This window comes from Agelaius tricolor, unplaced genomic scaffold (assembly GCF_023055355.1).
Source record: "Agelaius tricolor isolate 1412-34295 unplaced genomic scaffold, bAgeTri1.0.p SCAF_1, whole genome shotgun sequence".
Lineage (NCBI taxonomy): Eukaryota > Metazoa > Chordata > Aves > Passeriformes > Icteridae > Agelaius > Agelaius tricolor.
The window spans coordinates 312382-332832 of record NW_027269261.1 but is presented as its reverse complement, the minus strand read 5'-3'; positions in this window follow the sequence as shown (position 1 = coordinate 332832).

Here is a 20451-nt window from a genome sequence, read left to right as displayed (position 1 = left end):
CTGCCTCATGGCTGTCCTTTTTAGTATGCACATTTATATATATTTATAGCTAGAATGAGTGGGCAGGTACCTTTAAAGATTGTCTAGTCCAGTCATGAAGATCATGGAGTCCAACCCATGTACACACACTCACACAACACACCCAGAGACCGTCTTGCACACTCTTATAGCCACAGCACTGAGCTGACAAAGTGTACTCAGGATGAAGAGTTATTTCAGCTCTGCAGAGGGTGTAACACAAAAGGTATCCCACAATATGTGGGCCCTGCCATCCTTGACCATGACCCCTTGGTCACTCAGTGTGTGAGCAAAATCTCTTTGGCTTTAAAATCTGTCCCTAGTGTATATGAAAAGATAAGCTCTCCTTGATTTGGCCATTTTCTCTGCTTTTGATAGAGGATCAGTGGGAGAAAGAAGTGATGAGCACACCCAAAGAGATTGCTTTAAGCATATTTGATTTTCTTTTCATGTATGCAATACGTTCCAATTCCTTTTAAGCAGCAAGGTCATTTAAGAGTGCTGTGCCAAAGGTTTTTCCTTTTCCCTTCACTTAGTTCCTTAAATCTTATTGTCAGCCATGTTCCTTTTGAGTAGGAGAGCAGCTGCTTGGGGTCTGCTTGTGTGGTTATAATCCCATTAAAAAGCCCTCCATTATGTTGCTAATATATTTATAAAGGAGCTGGTCACCTGGGATTAGTGGTTGATTCTTCTCCCTGGACATACTGTACTGAAACAGATTTATTCCCGATCCCCTAGCTTGTTAGATACTACCAGTTGCATTTGTCATGGTGCCAAATTGGCTGACATAGATCAGCAATTAATGCAGAACATGCTTTCCTGTGTTTGTAAAGTCCTTGTAATCATCCCTGACAATCACCTTCTCATCAGCTCTTTCCTGATAGCAATGGGATGGCAGATATGCTGGGGCTTTGGAACTTATGGTCTTTCACAGGAAATATGAAAGGCATTGAAACATCCTGACAGAGAAGGTGAAGAGTCTAACAAAAAGGAGCCCTGAAGAGCCATTTCTCCATTTCAGCTGACATCATAGCTCTTTCTCCTTGTCCCCATTTCATTGGTTTGTTCTGCTCCAGCTCTTGGCTTCTCTCTGTATTTATAGCATTTGTGAAATGCTATAATTTCATTGTTGTGAAAGGTTTCCAGGCCCAGGCCTGGAGGACTTTCTTTATATGAAGTGTTGTTGGAGGATGAGCACAATGGCATGGGCTCCTGGCCTAACTAATGCTGGTTTGTTTTTGCCTACTCCTCTGAAGGAAAGAGGGACCAGGGAATGGCTATGTCTGCTCTGGGAAGCAGAGCAGCCCAGCCCAAGGAAGGATCAGCCTGAGATGGGGTACCTCAGGTGGCCAAGGGCTGTGCCCACAAAAGCAACTCCACTCTATGAGCATCTGAGCTGTGTAGGGGCCAGTACGGCTCTGTCATGTGGAAGTCCATCTCTCTTGAATATCTGGTTTTGATTGCTGCTAACCATGATTTTCCCCATACACTTCCTTTATTGTACTCATAGCTGGGCTGTGTCTTTCTGAAATGAAGGGTCTGAGCCAGCTAGTCTACAGGAGAAGAACATCACTTAAATACCTCTTTTGTATTTTAAGCCCTGTTGTGGTGTGGAAGTTTGTGATAGAAAAGTACAATTTGGAGGATTAAACTAAAAGCACTGTCTACAGCTGGAGCAATGAATAATGGGGATAGAGTGGGTGCAGAAGGAGAACAAAGCTCTGCAAAAAGTAGCTGTTCCAAAGTGCAGTCTAGCTGCTTTAACCACCATGTCTAATGTATGGCTTGCCAGTGCCTTCAGCTCTCTTTTCATTTCCTCTTAGGGTTCCCTGGAACTGTTGTGGTCTCCTTGCATTGCTAAGCTGGCAGTGCATCCCATGGAGCCTCTTGCCAAAGGTGTCAGGAAAGAGCTGCTCATGGCAGTGAGGTCCCTGAGTACAGTACAGCGTGCAGGCCTTCAGCTATCTCCAGCTCTCAGGAAGTCCCCAGGAGCTCCCCTGGGTCAGGACACCATTCTGAGTAGATTTGAGGCAGTTCTTAATTGCACTGGGAGGTCAAACCATTCCTGCTGGCCACCAGGACTTGAGGCTGAAAACTGTCTTTTACCCAAGCCAGACACTCTTCAGTCATGGGTTGAATGCAGCTTGGTGGAAGCAAGGGATCCAGCCCAAAGGTCTGTTCAAATGTTTCCATTTCATGTGGCTTGGTACTGTAACATTCTCCCCTGGTTCTAACAAGTTGTGCAAAATTGTGAAGCCAAAGCAGCATTCTTCCTTTAAAGTTTCAAAATTAAGAGAAATGGTTGTGAGGTTGGAAACTTGGGAGAGATGTGCTGTGGTTATCTACTGGTCCAAGAATAAAATTCCTATGGCTCTGTACAAAAGTATGGAGTAGTTGCCTATTAAAAAACAAAATTAAAAAAAAAATAATTTCAAGTCAGGGTACCTTTTTAGTGGCAGCTGGACAATGTTTAGAGGATTTGAGAGGCCACGCGTTTCCTTCTCATGTGCCTCTGCGATTCCCGTAAGTGCAAGAAGTGCAAGGGAAATTCCCTGCCAGGGAGCTGGGCTGACAGGAGGAGCACCAAGCCTGGGCTGGGCTTGAAAAGGAAGCACACCTCGGACATGGGAGTGCCTGAGTGCAGCTGTGCTGCCTGCAGGGCCAGCACACATCAGATGGGCACCTCTGCAGCCAGAGTACATGGCAGCATCCTCGAGGGCACCCCAGCTGCCCCGACAGCCCCAAGCTGGGCAGGCTGTACCCTCAGTGCTGGGGCAGGCTGTATACCTGCAGTGCTGGGGCTGGCAGGACATGGGCAGGCCGTACCCTCAGTGCTGGGCTGGCAGGACATGGGCAGGCTGTACCCTCAGTGCTGGGCTGGCAGGACATGCCCTCCAAGTGGTTGTGTCTGGAGCAGGAAGGATTCAGTGGCCTCTAGTTGCTTTACACAGAAGGAAGAGGCCAGACTCTTATCTTTGTGGAATAAAGGAGGTTACACATTAGCTACCCATAAAGAGGGTGATCCATTTATATAGGGGGAATCTAGGCTCTCTGTGGGATTGATAAATGACTCTGAGCATGAGTAAAATAGCTGGAAAAAGCTTTTAAGTTTTGTTTAAATTTAACCATCAAAAATCAAAACATTAGAGGGTGTTTAGAGAAGTGCCTGAAACTTGGAGACCCTGAGAAGAACCAGAGTAGGAATCAAAGAGCCTGGAAAGAAAAAAATAAAAAAATAAAGTGAGAGAAAGAGAGTGAGAGATGAAGATTAAACAAACCCGTCTGGATGAAGCTAATCAGCTGAGATCCTGCTCCATTGACATCAACTGGATGAGTATTAGGGCCTCAAGATGTTACTGGGAGGGAGCCCAAAAAATCTGTGTGTTTTGGGTTGGCTGGAGAGGCCTTGGCCAGATTGGGTCATGTGGCAGAGCCTGCTCTGGATGAAGAGGTAAAGTGCTGCCTGTGGAGGAAGGGAGAAATTATAACGGCCCCAGCCATCTACGTGTGGTAAAACTGAATAGTGGAGTGGCCAAAGGGAAAGGAGTTCCTGGCAAAGTCTGGAGTATTTATGAGAATCCAAGTAGGAGTTTGGAGCATTAATATTTATTGCAGTGCTGTCAGTTGTCAGTGCTGAGAAATCTTCACTTATGCCATGACAACCTGTTTTTGTTCCAGTGGCCGTAATTCAACCTGCTGTGAGGGTCCCCTGCCTGCCTGGTTCCCAAGTCACACATGGTGGCTGGTTAACTGGCTCAGCACTGGCTGCTCAGCTTCAGTCTTGCAGCTGATTTGGGTGCAGAGCAGATTTTGGCTGCTACAGAGCCTCTTGCTGAGACAGAGTTTCTCCTTCCTCATAGCTCCCACTAAGAGATTCCCAGCGGTGCCAAAGAAAATAGTGATAATGCTAAGGAACAAGGACAGTTTGGCTGTTAGGAGATTTACTACACTCACTTTCTTTTTTGTGTGAAATTATGAAAAATAAACACAAGTTTGTTTTGTTTAGCTTTTTTCCCTTTTTTTCTAATTTTAGTGTGATTCCTTCTGTTATCACTGCTAACACTGACCACTGGAACCTCTGGGCAGGCACTTTCCTGCAAGGTCCTGGGCTAGATTTCCTTGACTCCAAGATCAAACCCTGAGGCTGAGCAGTGAGGAATTCCTGCAAAGATTTGCATGTGCTTCATCTTACATGCTGGGCCCAGCTGTTGAGCCCGGTGATGGCAAGGAGCCCTCTCTCTCTCCCCTGCATGGGCCGTGCTGGCTGCCAGAGGCTGCACAAGGGAAGAGCAGATGTGGCCGGCCTGTTCTCCCTTCCCTGGCGGAGCGGGGAGGGAGCGCGGCTGCAGCTCCACCCTTCACTGCATGCCAGCACTGCCGAGCCCGCCAGGGGAGCGGGGAGCTCTGTGCTAGGAAATCAGCACCGACCCACTACACATCATTTCACGAAGGACCTGTCCCTTTCCACCTTGTCCTGCTTGCCTGGCTGGTGCCTTGGTGCAGCGCCCTGCGCGTGGGCTCGCTCGTGGAGCGCCTGCTCTGTCCTCGGTTGGATTGGAAAATGCTCCTGTGGTGTGTGATATTCCAGATGTGTGCCCACCTTCCCAGGGCTGGCAGCTGGGTCTGCGCAGGGCTGTTACACACCGCAGGTCTCTGCTGTGCTCTGCTCTACGAGCACAATTCATCCCTGAGAGCTGAAGAGGCGCCAAGAGGACACCAGATAATCTGAAATGGATCTACCTTTATGAGAAGAGCAGTGAAGGATATGCAGAGGAAAGGACTCCAAAAGTAATTCCTCATTTCTCATCCAACAGCTTTAATTAACCTGAACAGTTGTGCTCTGGAGCCGTGCGGACTTTAGGGACCAGCTCGATGGCACTCCTGCTGCTGCCAGGAGAGTGGGAGCATGACAGTTCAGTTATTGCTGTGCATTGTTAATGTGGTTGATCTTGGTCCTGCTCCAAGAGAACCACTAAGCAATCATGGAAAATGAAGGGTAACACATTTTTAGAAGGATTCTGGATAATTTTGGCTATAAAACAGGCTGCATAATCTTGGCAAAAAGTGGATGAATTCATTATCTGCAAATAGTGGAAAATATTATAAATGGCAGTAAATGAAATAAATGGGTGTTTCCACTGTAATATGCTATTCTCTGAGCCACCCAGAAAGAATACAGCTTGGTTTACTGGGTGGGTAGTCCTAGATGAAGTGAAAGATCATGTTCGTACGCTCAAATACTTGTTTGGGAGTGAAATATTTTATGCCTTTGTTGCAGAGGGAAATCTATACATTTTACATTTAAGAGGCCGTATTTTATGGCCACATATGGATGCTGGAGTGAAGTTAAAGTTCTATATGTGCTGTGTATCTGTTTGCATTCCTCAGCTAACCACATTTTTATTTGCTCTACTACACCTTCAGGGTTTGGAGACCTCAGTGACTCCTCTTATGGAAAGTCACTGACCTCCTTATATGAAAAAATTGATCTTCTGTATGTTTTGAATTTGTTTATGGGCCAGCACTCTTGCTGTGAACACAGGGAATTAAAGTCCTGGCAACTTTTAGCAGAAAAACAATTGATGTCCACCAATGAATAGGATCTGGCTGGATGCTCTTCATTCCCGCTTGTTTGTCTCAGGATATATCCTCCTTTTTGTGACTCCCTTCATGACAAAGCCCATGTGTATCTTTGAGCCTGTGAGTAGTCCCAGCATCACTTGTAGGCCTGGGGTTAGTCCTGTCTAAGGGTTCTTTGCTGGATAAGAAGCTCATCTGTCTCGTTTATGGACTTTCCCTTTGGCAGCAATGGTGAGGGCAGCAGCCTCGGGGGGAGGCTGCAGCTGTGGGGTGAAAGCCCTGGGCTGTGCTCAGGGAAAGCAGTCCCACACTGTGTATTCTCCTCAGCTAGGTCAGGGTCTATCTGCTCACCTCAAAACGCCCCCAATGGCTTTAGGGGGAGGCAGCACCAAGGGTGTATGGGCTGGCTATGCCATGCTTTGGTTATTAACACCCAGAGCCTCTGTCAAACAGCCCTTGGTTCTGTCCTTTGGCCTTGCAGTCAGGTACAACGACAGGGGGACCACCCCTGCTGATTAAAGGATTGTTTTGTTATACCATTTATAGGTTGTTATTTTTACTTCCTAATCAGATGGTTACCATTCCATCTGATACTTCTGCTTCCTCCTGTGCTGCTTAAAGAAGAGTTCCTCCATGGTGCCTGGATCATACCTGTTAAGGAAGGCATTTCCTCAGACACTTGGATAAGATCGTGGACATGGCCACAGCAGATGAGCCACCCCTTTTCCCAGGAGCAAACCCTATTACAATTTACTGTTTTGCAAAGAAAAAGTTGCACACAGACACAAACAACTGTCTGCACCCATGTTCACATCTGGCTCTTTATAGACAGGCATATACTTTTATATGTGCATATGTATGTGTGCATATATATTATAAGTCTGTGCACATGTATATTTGAGTGTGTATATCTTGGTGATTTTAATTAGGTAAGCTTAAGAAGCTCTCACTGGCTTCAGAGTTACTGCTAGCTCTACTGGTATTTTCACTTCAAGGATGGTTTAAATGTATGGCCACTGCTTGTATACATTTATGTACTGTGCTCTGCATGGACCGATCTCTGTTCTCATGCCATGTCTGCTTTTGCAACCTTGGTTCTGCATTTATAAACAGCTGCACTCATAATCCTGCAAGTACAAATAATTGCAACTAAAGAGGTGAACATTTATAGCTGGCCTTTTCAAAGGAGTCTGAGGGAGTTAAGTACCCAAATCTCATTGAATTTGGTTACCTAATTCCTGTGGCTTCTTTGAAAACTCCAGCCTTAATTAACTAATTCAATCAACTATCTGTGAACCAAGTGGAGACATAACATGCTAAATCCAGTCAGTTTGGGTTGCACAGGAGCTACCTGAACACTTTTCAACTGAAACTTGAAAGGTTTCATTGCTGGCAAACATGATCCAGTAATTTCAGTGAAACAAACTGCAATGTGTAACATCATCAGGGCTATCCATCCTCTTTTCAGTGTGGCTCTCAGGGTCCTTAAGCTGACTGCTTTGTGCTTAGATTTGCTAGCAAGGGTGGACAGTAACTTCACAGGATTTCTTCAGGCATCATCTCCACCTTTAGATGCTCCAGGGAATTCTTCCTGAGGCTACAGGAATGATAGCTCCTGAGACAGTTCCCATGCTGGACAAACACTGAGCTGTATCAGTGGCACTTTGTGGTCTGTGCCTTGGTGACACCTCAATCCATGTGTTTAAGCAGATTGGTGTTCAAGGAAAAGGCAAACAGCAAACGAAGAAAAAAAAACATGGAATGAAAAGCTTCTGAGTCTGCACGTTACCCTGGCCAATACTTACTTCTATTCCATTATAGCTTTGCCTTCTTGCATCTTTTCTTTTATTTTTTTAATCCACATTTCAAAAATCTTTGATGTGGGTTTGTTTTTTTTTTAATTTTCTTCTTTGAAAGTCTATTTTGCTAAGTATGGAAAGCCACAGTTTTAACAGTTCCCCTGTTTGTTCAGAAATAGTATCATTCATATTTGGCATCAGAAGGAAGACTACACTGAAGCCCAAATTTACTCCTATTAAATTAAACCTAATTGAAAAAAGGCAAAGACATTCATTAACTAGTTAAACAAATGGTATTAAATTTACTTTTTTATTTAAGAGAAGAAAGAAGACATCTTTAACTGAAGAAACATAAATGGAAGAGTAGCTATTAAAACTTGTGATGGAAGAAGTACACGTTGCTGAAAACTTAAGAAGAAACCACAGACATGCATAACAATAAAAGAAATGTACCTTCTTGGCCATTTCTCCTCTCTGTTATTGTGTCAGATGTTTCTGATTTGAATAAGAGCTTTCCTTCATGTCCCTGAGCCTCTCCTTCCATTTGACTTTGCATTGAAGTCATAAACCTGTTGTCATGGGAACAACTGTGACATCACAGATGGAGCATTAACTTCACCACAGGGCAAAATAAATGAATGTGATGGCCTGTGAGGAGAGAGAACCTTTGTTTGAGCCAAAGCCAAGCTTTTCCAGTCCTGGCCCGGAGCCCAGTACCCCCAGAGCCCTCGGCGGATCCCAGCCCTGCGCTGCAGGCACAGAACAAACAGCCCCTCGCAGCAGGGACCCTCCCTGGGAGCTGAGTGAGGGTCTCTGGGGACAGGAGACAGGAAGCATTATCAGCTGGGCTTCAAGGTTGGAAAACCAAGGAAGAGAGACAATAAGCAACTTTTCCTCAGGTCACAGGGAGGATTTGAGGCAGAGCCCAGGACTGTGCTCCGATAACTCAGCAAGAGCTGCTGGAGATGCTGAAATGCAGGAGTCAGAGCCTGTTCCTGCATATCAGTTCCTGGAAGTCTTTCCCAAGCTCTTCAAAACTGACAAAACATGCAAAAGGCAATAGAGCTTGGGACAAGTTGAAACATTGCTGCAAGCCTTTTAAATGGTTCAAAATTTCTTTGCCCTCTAGGAAAGTTTGTTTTAGGAATCTTCTCCACCACATGTGGGGTGAAGTCTTCCATGGCAGCATTCCCATGTTCTTCCCTAGGCCCAGGATTCCATCTGTGGCTTTTAAGGAGCAACAACCCAACACCTTGAGTTGCACTCAAATGTAAAGAAGGAGCAGATCTGTTACAGACCATAAATATAGCAGCTGTTGCAGCCAAGCTGGCCAACTAAATGGTCTCAGCAATTTCTCTGTTTTGCTGGCAGTCTGCTAATGACCTCAAGTTCATCTGAATCTTTGCTGCTGCTGCTATAAGGGGGTGACATTGGTCCCTCGCAGGTGTCACATGTCACAGGTGGCCTGTGTTGAGGATAGGCACAAGCACTGGAATACTCTGAAGTAGCACAAGCTCTGCCTGCTCCGTATTTTCAGTCAGAAACCACTGTTTGTATATTGGCCCACCAGCCTGTCCAGCTTCTGGGCTGTAGCTGGCTGAGGTTTCTGGTCAGATGCTCCACTGAAGTCAGCATAAAGGCAGTGACCCCACTAGATCAGGGATTTTTGTCCCCCATCCTGCCCCCACAGACACACGAAGCCTGCAGCTTCGCAGGAATTAGGTGGAAGGGTGCCATGCCACACCCGTGGAGCTGAACCTCTGTTGATTTAATGAGAGCTGTGTGGCTAAATCCCACGCAGCTCTCAAACTGGAGGGGTTAAATCCATTTTGCTTTTTGCCTGTTAGTCTGTGGCTGAGAAAAACAAAACTCCCATATGTTTTAAATTGTTTTAACTGATAAGTCTGGCCAGCAATTGAGAGTAAATCACAGTATCAATGCACACCCACAACCTATTTGATATACGTCTACATTTTCAAGTGACTTCAGTGAGTCATGGGAACAGTTTTAATTAAAAGGATTGGAAGTGTCAGAAATTTCTTAAATCTTTTACAAAAGAAAGATCCCTCTGCTACGCTTCTGTGGGTAATGAACAACTGTGATTTTTGAAGTGGAATCTGAAGGAGAGTTTATCTTCTGCAGTGTAATTTTCTGCTTTAAATACTCAAGTTTTATTAAGATACAGAAAATTTAAACCTGGCATTCGTATCGCAGTAATTGTGTTTTCGTCTTAAGTTATCAATCTTTGTGACTGCCAGAGCCGTTTTATTGGAAGAGGCTTGTGCAACACTTGACAAAAAACTAAAGGCACGTCAAAAAACAGAGTATCACAGTACTTCAGGCCAAACCACGTGTTCATTAATCTGGCTAAAGTCTTTGGGAAGGTGTGTACAGCATTGAATTGGTGAAAGCTAGAAATTCGTGTTAATTCTAGATTAAACAACATGGTGGCTGGAATAAAATCCTATTGTTCAAGCTCTAAATTCTCAGTGGGGCCACCCTGTCAAAATATGGTAGTCAGATTTGCCATGACATGTCAAACAGTGAAAAGTATCAGTCAAAAAGCCCAATAAATGCAATAGAAACATGGTGTTATTAGACAATCAGTAGAAAAGGGAAAGAAATTTATTGAAAACTAGTTTACATGTGCAAAACTGAGTTTGAGTTGAGCTGTATCCACAATTCATTTGTATTTGGGTTCTGCAATATTTAGTGTCCAGTGTTTGCCAGGGAAAATATTTATCAGATGGAAATAAAACTGAAAATTTTATTTTTTAAATTAAAATTTTTAAACTAAAAAATCCAAACCAAAATCCAACAGCAGATATATTCTATTTTAATATTCCACACATGGAGTTTTCAACTTACATGCATATTGCTTACCTGTATGGACAAAAGGGATCTCTAGAATTAGAATGGGTCAGGACAACATTAGAGAAGGAATACTGAACTTCCTAGGCATAATAGGAAATATCTGACTGTAGAGACCGGGATGAGCCCTCTGTGGGAATTGAACTGCTTCATGTTGCAGCAACTGAGGCCTTATCAGTTCCTCAGGAAGATCTGATGCTGACCCCATCTAAGAGACATCATGAGATGCCAAGCAGATTGGGTCAAATCCTGTGGGCCAGCTGAACTGTTCTTAAACAATTCCCTCTGGGAACAAACACTGTCCCAGGTGATTCTGGCCATTGCCAGCTACTGCTGAAGTAAGGTGAGGTACTGCAAAGAAGTGTTTGTCAGAGAAACTCAGAAATTTCCACATGCTAATGAGAAAGGTGCATTAAAACTGGAAACAAACACTATGTGAAAGTTTAAAGGGAGAGACACTATTATGAGTTTATTTGCTCGTCTCTAATTAAGACTTACTTTTTCCTGCAGCGATGATTCTTTCTTTAACATGCATAATCATTGTACTGTGTAATGCATTTTCTAGGGTGTGGTGATATTCCTTGTCAGCCACAAGAGCGGTGCCAGCATGAGCAGCCACCTAACACCGTTGGAACTAGTAAAGAGTTGTGTTTTCTCCACTCCTTATATGACCTGCAAAACTGTGTGAAAGATCAGCATAAAGGAGTACTGAACCAGTTCAAAGGGAAAATCTGGTTTGGTTGTGTTGGCTTTTGGGAAATGTAGCTTTTTTTCCTGGAAAGCTGGACTGATTATACACCCACATCTCTGTAGCCAGCCCTTCAGACCAAACATTTTCTCTATGTGCCTGTCCCCAAAGTATGTTAATTTTATTACTAAAGTTAACCAGATATGTCTCAACTTAAGGGATTTTGCAATCAGTTCCTATAGAGGCATTTTTGAACTGGACATAAATGAGAACAGTGCCAGTTGGACAGAGGAGAGAAGAGTGGGGAAATATTTCTGCTGTGTTAAGAGCAGCTCTCCTCTGCTCAATTTCCTTTCCTAGTCTTTACAGAGGAACTAGAGGAGTGTCTGTATTTCATCATTAATGTGTACTGGGGAAAAGGATTCTCCAGAAATTGAACATTTTAGCTAAAAAACTTTTATGGCTTGGAGCATCTAATGGCAATATTCATGAGAGCCAAATCATGGTGGAAGACAAAAGCAGGAACCTCATCTCTTTTATGCAAGTGATTGTGCTGACAGGTATGATGTCCATGATATCCAACCCAAAGGTCATGATTTCTGTAGGAAAAGCAGTGTATTTCCATTGTAGCCATGATTGTGCTAAGGAACTTATCATGTAGGACTGTTCAGTCACAACAGCTGACCCCGCAGTTATTAGGTACAGCTTCAGATCTTGGATTTGCACATAGCCACAAGAAAACCATTTTTATTTTTGTTTGCCATTTTCTGAAATGGAAGCAAGTATTGCATTCGCAGATTCTTGCTGGTGCCACAGATTTATCTTGGTTCATCCTGGGGTTATAAGGCCCCACCTAAGAAGTCTGGCCTATAGCCAGTCCTAGAGGGGAGCTGTAGAGAAAATCTCAGGAGCTTTCTTGAGGTGCTTTTTTTTTCTTTGCAGGCAGAGGGTCAAAGAAATAAATTCACAGGATCCCAAAGAATGTGCTGAAGGCTGGTTTGGGGGCACTAAAAATTACCTGATGGCTCAAAGGCAGCTATTTTCAAAATACAGATCCTGAGAGGAAATCCTGGGGTTTTAGTCCCATGCTGAAAGGTGATCTGGTAAATGACACTTGGGGGGAAGACTGAACAGAACATTTAAAAAAGCCATACTGGAAGTCTTGGCTTTCAGGGAGAAACTTTAGGTCCTGGGAATAAGCCTGGCTGACTTTAACAGTTTTGCTAAGTAAGAGAACTAAACAGAGGGACTAAAATTCTTTGGCTTTCAGACTGGCTTATAATTTAAAAGAGCAATTTGGCTCTGTCTTGTTTTACAAGCAAAAGAGTGGCTGTTGTCACATTCAAATGCTATTTTTAAGGAACATGGAATAACTTAATTTATCTCCTTTTCATTGCTTTTTTAGCAAAACCAGTTTCATAGGGCTTCTGTAGTGAATGAGCTGGAGTGAGCCAGTAAAGACTGGCCATGCTTTGACTATCACAGACTGCATTGACACACTGCACTGTGGAGAGCTTGGGTAGTTAGGGTTTAAAGACTTGTGGAACTCTTCAAGGTAAGAAAGGCTGTAGTTTGGAAGAAGTGTTACTGCTTTTGACTGATGGCCGGTTTGGACATTTCTAATACAAAATCAAAGTACCTGTAAGTGGCTTTGTTCACCAACATGTGTTTAAAATTCCCTCCACCTTTCCTATGAAATAGTTTCTATGTGTAGAAAGTCCCTAAAAGGCTGAGAGTCAAAAAACCCAAACAAACACCCTGAAAGGTTTATTTCCTTAGAAGGAAAGAACTAGCTAAACACATAATGAAAGACTTAGAAGTAAACCCCACAACACTCAAGCTTTACACCCAAATAGCAACAAAAACAGTGACGCCCACAGTAAGGACTGATCAGTTATCATCTCTGGTTTATTCTTTTGACAAATGCACAGTTCAGGAATGGATGTCTGTTGCTCCAGGAACAATTACCTGTGCAGGCATGGGAAATTCTTCTTCTTGGAAGTCAGATAATCGTTTCAGTTTTCCCATGAAGAGGAAGCCTTTGCTGCATATTCTCAGAGCTGGGATGGGGAGGATCAGATGACAGTTCTCTCTGTTGACAGAGATCCTTGGACATGTCATTTAAGGGCTGTCTGGAAGCTGCTTTGCATGAATGTAAATCAGGAATTGCTTCCAATGAAACACAGGAAACAAGTGTTGTATAAACAGCCTGTCTTTTTCCCCTACATCGATTTTCTGTCTGTAAAGAGGGGGGTGTTCATGTTTCTTTTCTTCAATGGGTTCTTGATTGCTTGTGCAGAAGGGAAATGCTATGGTGATAATCTTCAAAACAAAGCCTACAGCCATTTCCACTTTTTTTGTTATCATGCTAATGGACTTATTTCATTACTTTGTGTAATGAGAAGTTTCCCCTGGCTGTTTTAGCCATAATTAATCACAGCATTTCTGGCTTATAAACCACTTCCTTCATATGTTTAGCTGTTCATTATTGCCCTTTAGTCAGTTCCATACAAGCTTTAAATTCTGGATAAGTCAATGATTTTTTTGTTTAGCTAAAGGTATGCTTAGACCAACGCCCTGAACTCCACAGAGACACCATCCCAAATTAATTCTCCAGGTTGCAGCTGCATGATCTTGCTAAAGAAGTGAGTAATATTTTGACATTTAATATTAAATGAGTTATCTTTGAAAAATGCTTCCCTGCCCCTGGTGTACCTCAGGCAAATGGAAACATGCTTAACGTGCATAATGAAACCTTGGTAATGGAAAAAGTGGGGAGCTGAGATGATCTATCAGCATCTAGAATCTGCAGGACATAAAAACTGATGGCAAAATGATGGTGAGGTTAAAACATAAACTAATCAAATTGATTGCACTTAAGTGGAGCCCCCTTAACAATAGAGCTGTAATTATTCTTAAAGCCCTGCAAGCCTATAAAAAAATTTGGCAACAGTTTGATTTTTCAGCTTTAGAAATTAGTTTGTGATAATTTCAGTGGTACTGAGCATGTTAGATTTTCCAGCAAGTGACTTTGAAGAGAATTTTGCACCCTTCAATTCCTTTTCTTCCAAAGAGCACTTCCTGTTCCTGGGCTAACCTCTTCCTATGCTGGCCACCAGCAGCTCCCCAGCAGTACCACTGACCCATCCTCTCACAGATGTGTCTGTCAGGATCACTGAAATGGGCACAGGCACCTGGGATCTCAGTGCCACCAGCAGCTCCCCAGCAGCGCCACTGACCCATCCTCTCACAGATGTGTCTGTCAGAATCACTGAAATGGGCACAGGCACCTGGGATCTCAGTGCCACCAGCAGCTCCCCAGCAGAGCCACTGACCCATCCTCTCACAGATGTGTCTGTCAGAATCACTGAAATGGGCACAGGCAGTTTAAACACGTCTGGGGCCCGGCTCTTTATATCAGCTTTACCAGACGGAGCAGGTCCAACTCCCATGGTTTTCCTGAGTGGTTGTGATATATTGTTGACTACTGAACCACTTGGGGCCATCAGGGAGTTCAGCTCTTCCTCTCCAGCTCCTCTGTGCTGGATCATTTTCCCTCAGGTAAACTGATTGCCAATCAATTTGAGGTAACTCAGGCAGTTGTAGTGACTACTCCCTGGATGCTTGTTCAAAGCTGCACATGTTTACTGTTTGCCCTGACTGTCCAAAAGACAAGCAGCTAGTGTAAGAGGGAAACAGCACCATGTAGGCAGCCTTCCAAGTAAATGATGCTTTCAGCAGGGAGGAAGAATAGATGGTGCAAAATACCACAGATCATGAGAAGGACAGTCACCACCAGGAATCTGCTTAGTCTGTTGCATTTTTGAAGTTTAATGATTTTTAGCAAGCACATCCATTTGAGAAGTATGGAGGGTTTTGTTAAGTATTTTGATATTGATACATGGGTATATTATTACATGGGCTTAGTCACTTTTTTAGTCCAACAGAGAGAAAATTCTTCAGCCCTCATTGTATCTTCATTTAAGACATGTGGATAAGGTCAATGATGTAGGTGGCACTGGTGACACGAAACAAGCATTGACTGTCACAGATAGAAACAAGCAGTGATTTACTTATTTCAGCTCCACAGAAGAGAGAACACACTTCCAGTGTGAGCTGTCAGGTCATGTCTGTCGTGTGCAGCTCCCTCATGGCTCCAGCAGTCATAGGGCTGCTGCTTCAGACCATCACTTTCTGAGGACATAAATCTCTTTTTTAGAGGTGAAGGAATGGATGCCTCTCTGCTTCGTGTTTTGCTAACTGAACCAAACTATTAGCAAATAATTTGATTGAGCAGGAACTGAAGCAGACATTTTCTATGTCTTTCAAGAATATGTGAACCTCCCAAATTACATCCATATTTTGGCATGAAGTGGAATATATATTTTGGATTAAAGTATGACTTTACCCTGCACATTCTTTTTGTTCTAAGAATATTTTGAAACAAAAGGTAGTGTTTTGAAATGAAAATACATTGAAATTTCATTACTTTGTATTTTCATAAGTATGGCTAAATGAAATATTATGGCATTTCTGGACTAGATCTTCTAATCTTCTAATTTTGAAAATATTTTCAATATTTTCAATCCAATAAGTATTCTGAAATAAACCATTTTGGATAGTTCTATCCCTTCCATTAATCTTTATTCAAAATCATGCAGTCAAAATTTTAAACATTTGCAAACTGTTCTTAGTCACTGAGATATGACAATGGAGTAGTAGTTTTATACTCAATCATTCAAAAAGAAAATAATATGTAGGGTCATTAAAATATGTAATAGGAAAAATGGAAAAAAAGAAGTTTCTGAGAAAAAAAAAAAAAGGGGATTTTTTTCCTGACTAAAATCCATAGTTTCCCCCTGGTCTGCTCACTGATCCTGACACATCAGATGGGTGGTCCTGGCCCATCTTCTTTTGAAGGACTTATTTCAAAGTCCTGGCTGAGGACTGACATAATTTCAGGAAGCTGTTGGCTACGCTCTTGTATTTTAGCTGTGTTTTGGGGCCTGGGTAGATGTGAGCATTGCTCATCACATGTCTTTGATGTGCTTGCTCCCATATTTGTTCTGCAGGGTAAAGTTCTGTTGTTAATGCCCATTCTGCAAAAGCTGGGGGACAAAGAGGTGGCAGGAGATGGTGCAGGAGCAGGGGTTTGCGCCCAAACTTTGTGAGCTCCCAAGCCTTTGTAGCTCCAGGAGCTGTTCCTTGGACAAAGCACTGGCGTTTGTTAATAGCCACAGAATCATGGAATGGTTTGGGATGGACCCTAAAGATCATCTGGTTCCAACCCCCCTGCCATGTGCAGGGACACCTTCTGCTAGACCTGGTTGCTCAGAGCTCCATGCAGCCTGGCCTTGGACACTGCCAGGGATCCAGAGGCATCCACAGCTACTCTGGGCACCCTGTGCCAGGGCCTCAGCACCCTCACAGGCAAGAATTTCTTCCTAACATCTCATCTAAATCTCTACACATTCCGTTTAATATTGTCCCTCCTTTTCCTATCAGTATCTGGAAATGGAAAAAGTTGCTCTCCCTCTTGAGTTCTCCTTTAGTACTGGAAGGTGCTCTGGGGTGTCCCAGAGCCTTCCCTTCTCCGGGCTGAGCCAGGCCAGCCCTCTCTCCCTGTCTGCACAGGGGTTATTGGCAGTGCTGAGGGAGCCTGGGCTGAGGCAGGGCTCCAGGAACTGGCACCCCAGCCCTACCTCTTGCCTGGCAAACCCAGAGATGTGGGTGTGGGAAGGATGCTCTGGAAGAATTGCTGTCTGTGCTCTGTGTGCATGGGATCTGGGCGGGCAGGGAGACCTGCACGGCCAGGGGCAGCACAGGGGGAAGCAGGGCAGCCCCAAAGGCTGAGACAGGTGGCTCTGGCACTCCTGAGGGGCAGGCAGCCTGGAGAGGAGTGAGAGGGAAGAGTTAAGATCGAGCAACCCTGGCAGGAAATTCACCCTGAGGGCCAAACGCGCTGCAGTGGAGCTGGGGGTGGCACAGACATGTTTATCTCTACCTTCACTCCCACCCCATACACTCACTGCATGTTACAAGGTGTAAACAAACCTATTTAGACTGAAATAGATTTTTTCCCCTATCCTGAGATGGGGATGGGTTAGGTTAATTTTTTACATTGGTAACAGGGAAGAAGAATTCACATACAGGGACATTTGGCCCACTCCGATTTTTTTTAACTCCTTTTGCTGGTGGAAAGCTCCTCCAAACTAATAAAGGCCATGACCTCCTCAAGGGACTTTCATTAACACCTTTTTACCTTTACTGCACTGCTTTATAATATCTCTCCCCAGAATTTTCAGGATGATTTAGTGTCCTGACCCAAAGCCAGTGGGAAGAGTCATATCAGCTCCAGTGAATTAGGTCCTTAGAGTCCTTTGCACAGCTGCCAACTCACTAAACAGGGTGTAACATGCATGCTAATAAGCTACTTAAAAAAACATAATGTGAGCACAATCTCCACTTCTTTACATTGGTTTTACACGTCACTGAAGCCAACAGAGTTCCACCAGTGGAAAAGCAGGGTCCTGGATGGAGGCTCACCCCCGTCAAAGCTTTCTAGAACTGGTTTCAAAGATCAGAGGCAGTTAGTCCTGTCATATACTCGAGCTGGGCCTGATCCAAAGCTCCCTGTGCTGCCCTGGAGTTGTTCCATCAGGCCCTGGGGATATGTGTGTCTGTGTGCACAGATGTGTGCCTGTCTCTGTGTCAATCTCTCTGTGCTGTTTATCTGTTTTCACCGTGCTCCTCGCTGCTGTGACTAAGGGCCCGGGTGACTGAGGTTAAGCAATATGTAAAGTCCCCAAAGCCTTGATCTAATGTATACTTGCTGATCCTGTAATGTAAAAATAAATGTAGGTTAGCCTATGATCTGTGGGACATATACATTCAAGCATGCAGAACACACACAGAAAGAGCGGGGCTGTTTTCCATCCAGTTGGACAGGTTGTGCCATTGGCAGGACACAGGAAACTGCTGCCAAACAGGCATCACCCATTTTTTCATTCTCAGGCTCTGTTTTTATACACTGCTGATGGATATTGCATGAATTGCTCATTGTAAATCAATAATACTTCATCTTCGGATTAATGAGGAACTAAAACTGTTTCCAATAAATGTTTAAATGCTTAGCATTTTTTAGAAACCAATCCTTTTATGAGGAATCCTTTTTTATTTTTCTTTTAGGCCAGAATGGTATAAAAACATTTAGGGACAACCTTGTGAATTGATGAAAAGGGAGAGAGCAAATGGACAAGCATGTATTCTAGCTCTTTGCTCTATAATTTCATCTGTGCAGAACCATGTTGTGCACAGAGAATCATAACAGTCTATAAGATGCACTATCTGGGTGAAAATCAATGCTCTTCAGAAGGGCAACCTCACTATTAAATAGTAGTGCTGTACTATAGCTGGGGTTTTATTCCTCTGCTACAGACTGTGGAAAAGATCTGTGGAAAGTGCAAGGAGGAGAAAAGTTTTCATAATTTGCCTCCTAGTAGTTTCTGAGCCTGAAGTTTTGCTCACATTAAAAAAAAAAAAAAAAAGAGGCAACTCATGGGGTTTTTTTCCTTAGTTTTGTATTCAGGAATTCTCTCTATGAAGTAATGAAAGATGAGGGTGAGAGATGGACTTGAAGTGAATGGGGCAGAAACAATTGATTTTTGCAAAGAACAAATGTTTTCTCCTCCTGAGGATCTATGTGAAGTGAAATTGTGTGTCAAAAGCAGCAAAGCAATACAGTGGTCAGCAAACTGCAAATCTTTGCTGTTCATCAAACAAAGAAAAGTAATGAAACGTTCTTAGAATTTCCTCTTTACTGTGTGAGGAATGAAAATAGCCCAAAATAATGTGGTGGGTGAACTGTATACACCAGGCAATAAACTAAACTTCCTGTCTCTAACAAAAGGCTTCTCTTTATAAAGTGCCAGCACTTTTAACTGCAAAACATTGGTATCCAATTCTCCTTTAGCTCTTTAAGAATGCCTTTTGAGAAGTTTGCAATTTGGCATTTAAATTTTTGGATATTTTTTTTAGAAACATAAGCTGCTGATAGATGAAGAACATAAGCTGCACTGCTTGGAGCCCTGGATTCCAAACGTTTTGGAAAGCAAACCACTGTCAACCTTTGATCCATCTTGCAGACCCCCTGCACAACTGCACAGAAATGAATTTATGGATTTTGTCCTTTCATGCGTTTTTGTGGGCTGGTTATGGACCTACTTGAGCACTCGCATTCCATAGTTTGAGCTATGTGAGCTTGGAGCTTTTTCCCCCTCCCTGATGGCACAAACAATTCATGTCTTTCTGTCAGTCATGCAGACAACCATGTTTAGCTGCTAGTGGGTTCTGATGTCTCTAGTCAAAAAAACCCTTGTGATTTCTTCCATCCACTGCCTCTCAGCATTGCTTTACTTTAATGATAGACCCACCTTTTTTTCCTGAAGAAAATCAGGATTTGGTCCCATTTAGTAGTCTTCAGCCTGGTAGTTTCTTGTACAACTAAGTTTTTTTAAGATGTGAGGGTACAGTTTCCATGGCTGGAATAGATGGGACATGTCTTGCAGTTTCACTGACCTGGGAGAGAAGCTGACAGCCTGTATGTGTTTGGAATTGCTGAGGATCCGTTCTTTTGTGGGTTTGTGTGTTGTTTGTTTGTTTGTTTGTTTGTCCTTGTGTGGTTTACACTGCAGCTGTGGGTTCTGAGCTGGCTGACGGGCTCAGCTGCAAAGAGGCAGACTGGGGCTGTGGGCAGGCTGGGATCAGCTTGGTCTGGAGCTGCCAGGAGCTGGTCTCCAACACCTTCCCCAAAGCTTGGGGTGCTGCCAGGAGAGGTGCTGGTCCTGTGAGGAGTGTCCCTGACTCCTCAGAGGGATCTGTAGGCTCTCCAGAGTGCTCAGGTGGGCGCCAGGAGCAGGTGTGCCCTGACTCACACACAGCCAGGGAGGTGGCAGTGCTGCTGTTGCCAGGCTGTGCTCGGGGACTCCAGGCACACAGCCTGACAGAAACTCTGCACTTAGCAGGGGCTCTGCTTGCCTTAAAGGCACTGCTGAGGACTCCTTGCACAAAGGTGCAGCAGGTGCCTCTGGGGTGCTGAATTCCCAGGCACTCCAGGACAGAAACGGCTTCAGGAGGAGCGTGCTACTCTGCTGGGTTTATCTACCTTGCCCATCTTTGCTTCCTCTCCATTCTTCTCCCTTTCTATTATTCCTCTGTGACTGTTGTCAGGAGGGGAAACTCCTCCCCCATCCATGGGACTTAGAGGCGTTAGAACAAGGGATTATCACTGTTTTTAGGGGGTCAGGGAAGTCTCAAAGTTTTCTTTTCTATATAAGAGACTAAGCATGGGGGAAGAAACCCAGTGGGAGCTGCCCCCCCGATCCAGAGGTAAGAACATGCCAAGGTGGTATTTCTGCAAGACACAGCAGATCCCACTGGGTTTGGAGCTGGTGGGAGGGAGAGCATTGTCCTGATCCACTAATTCCTCTCTGGTAT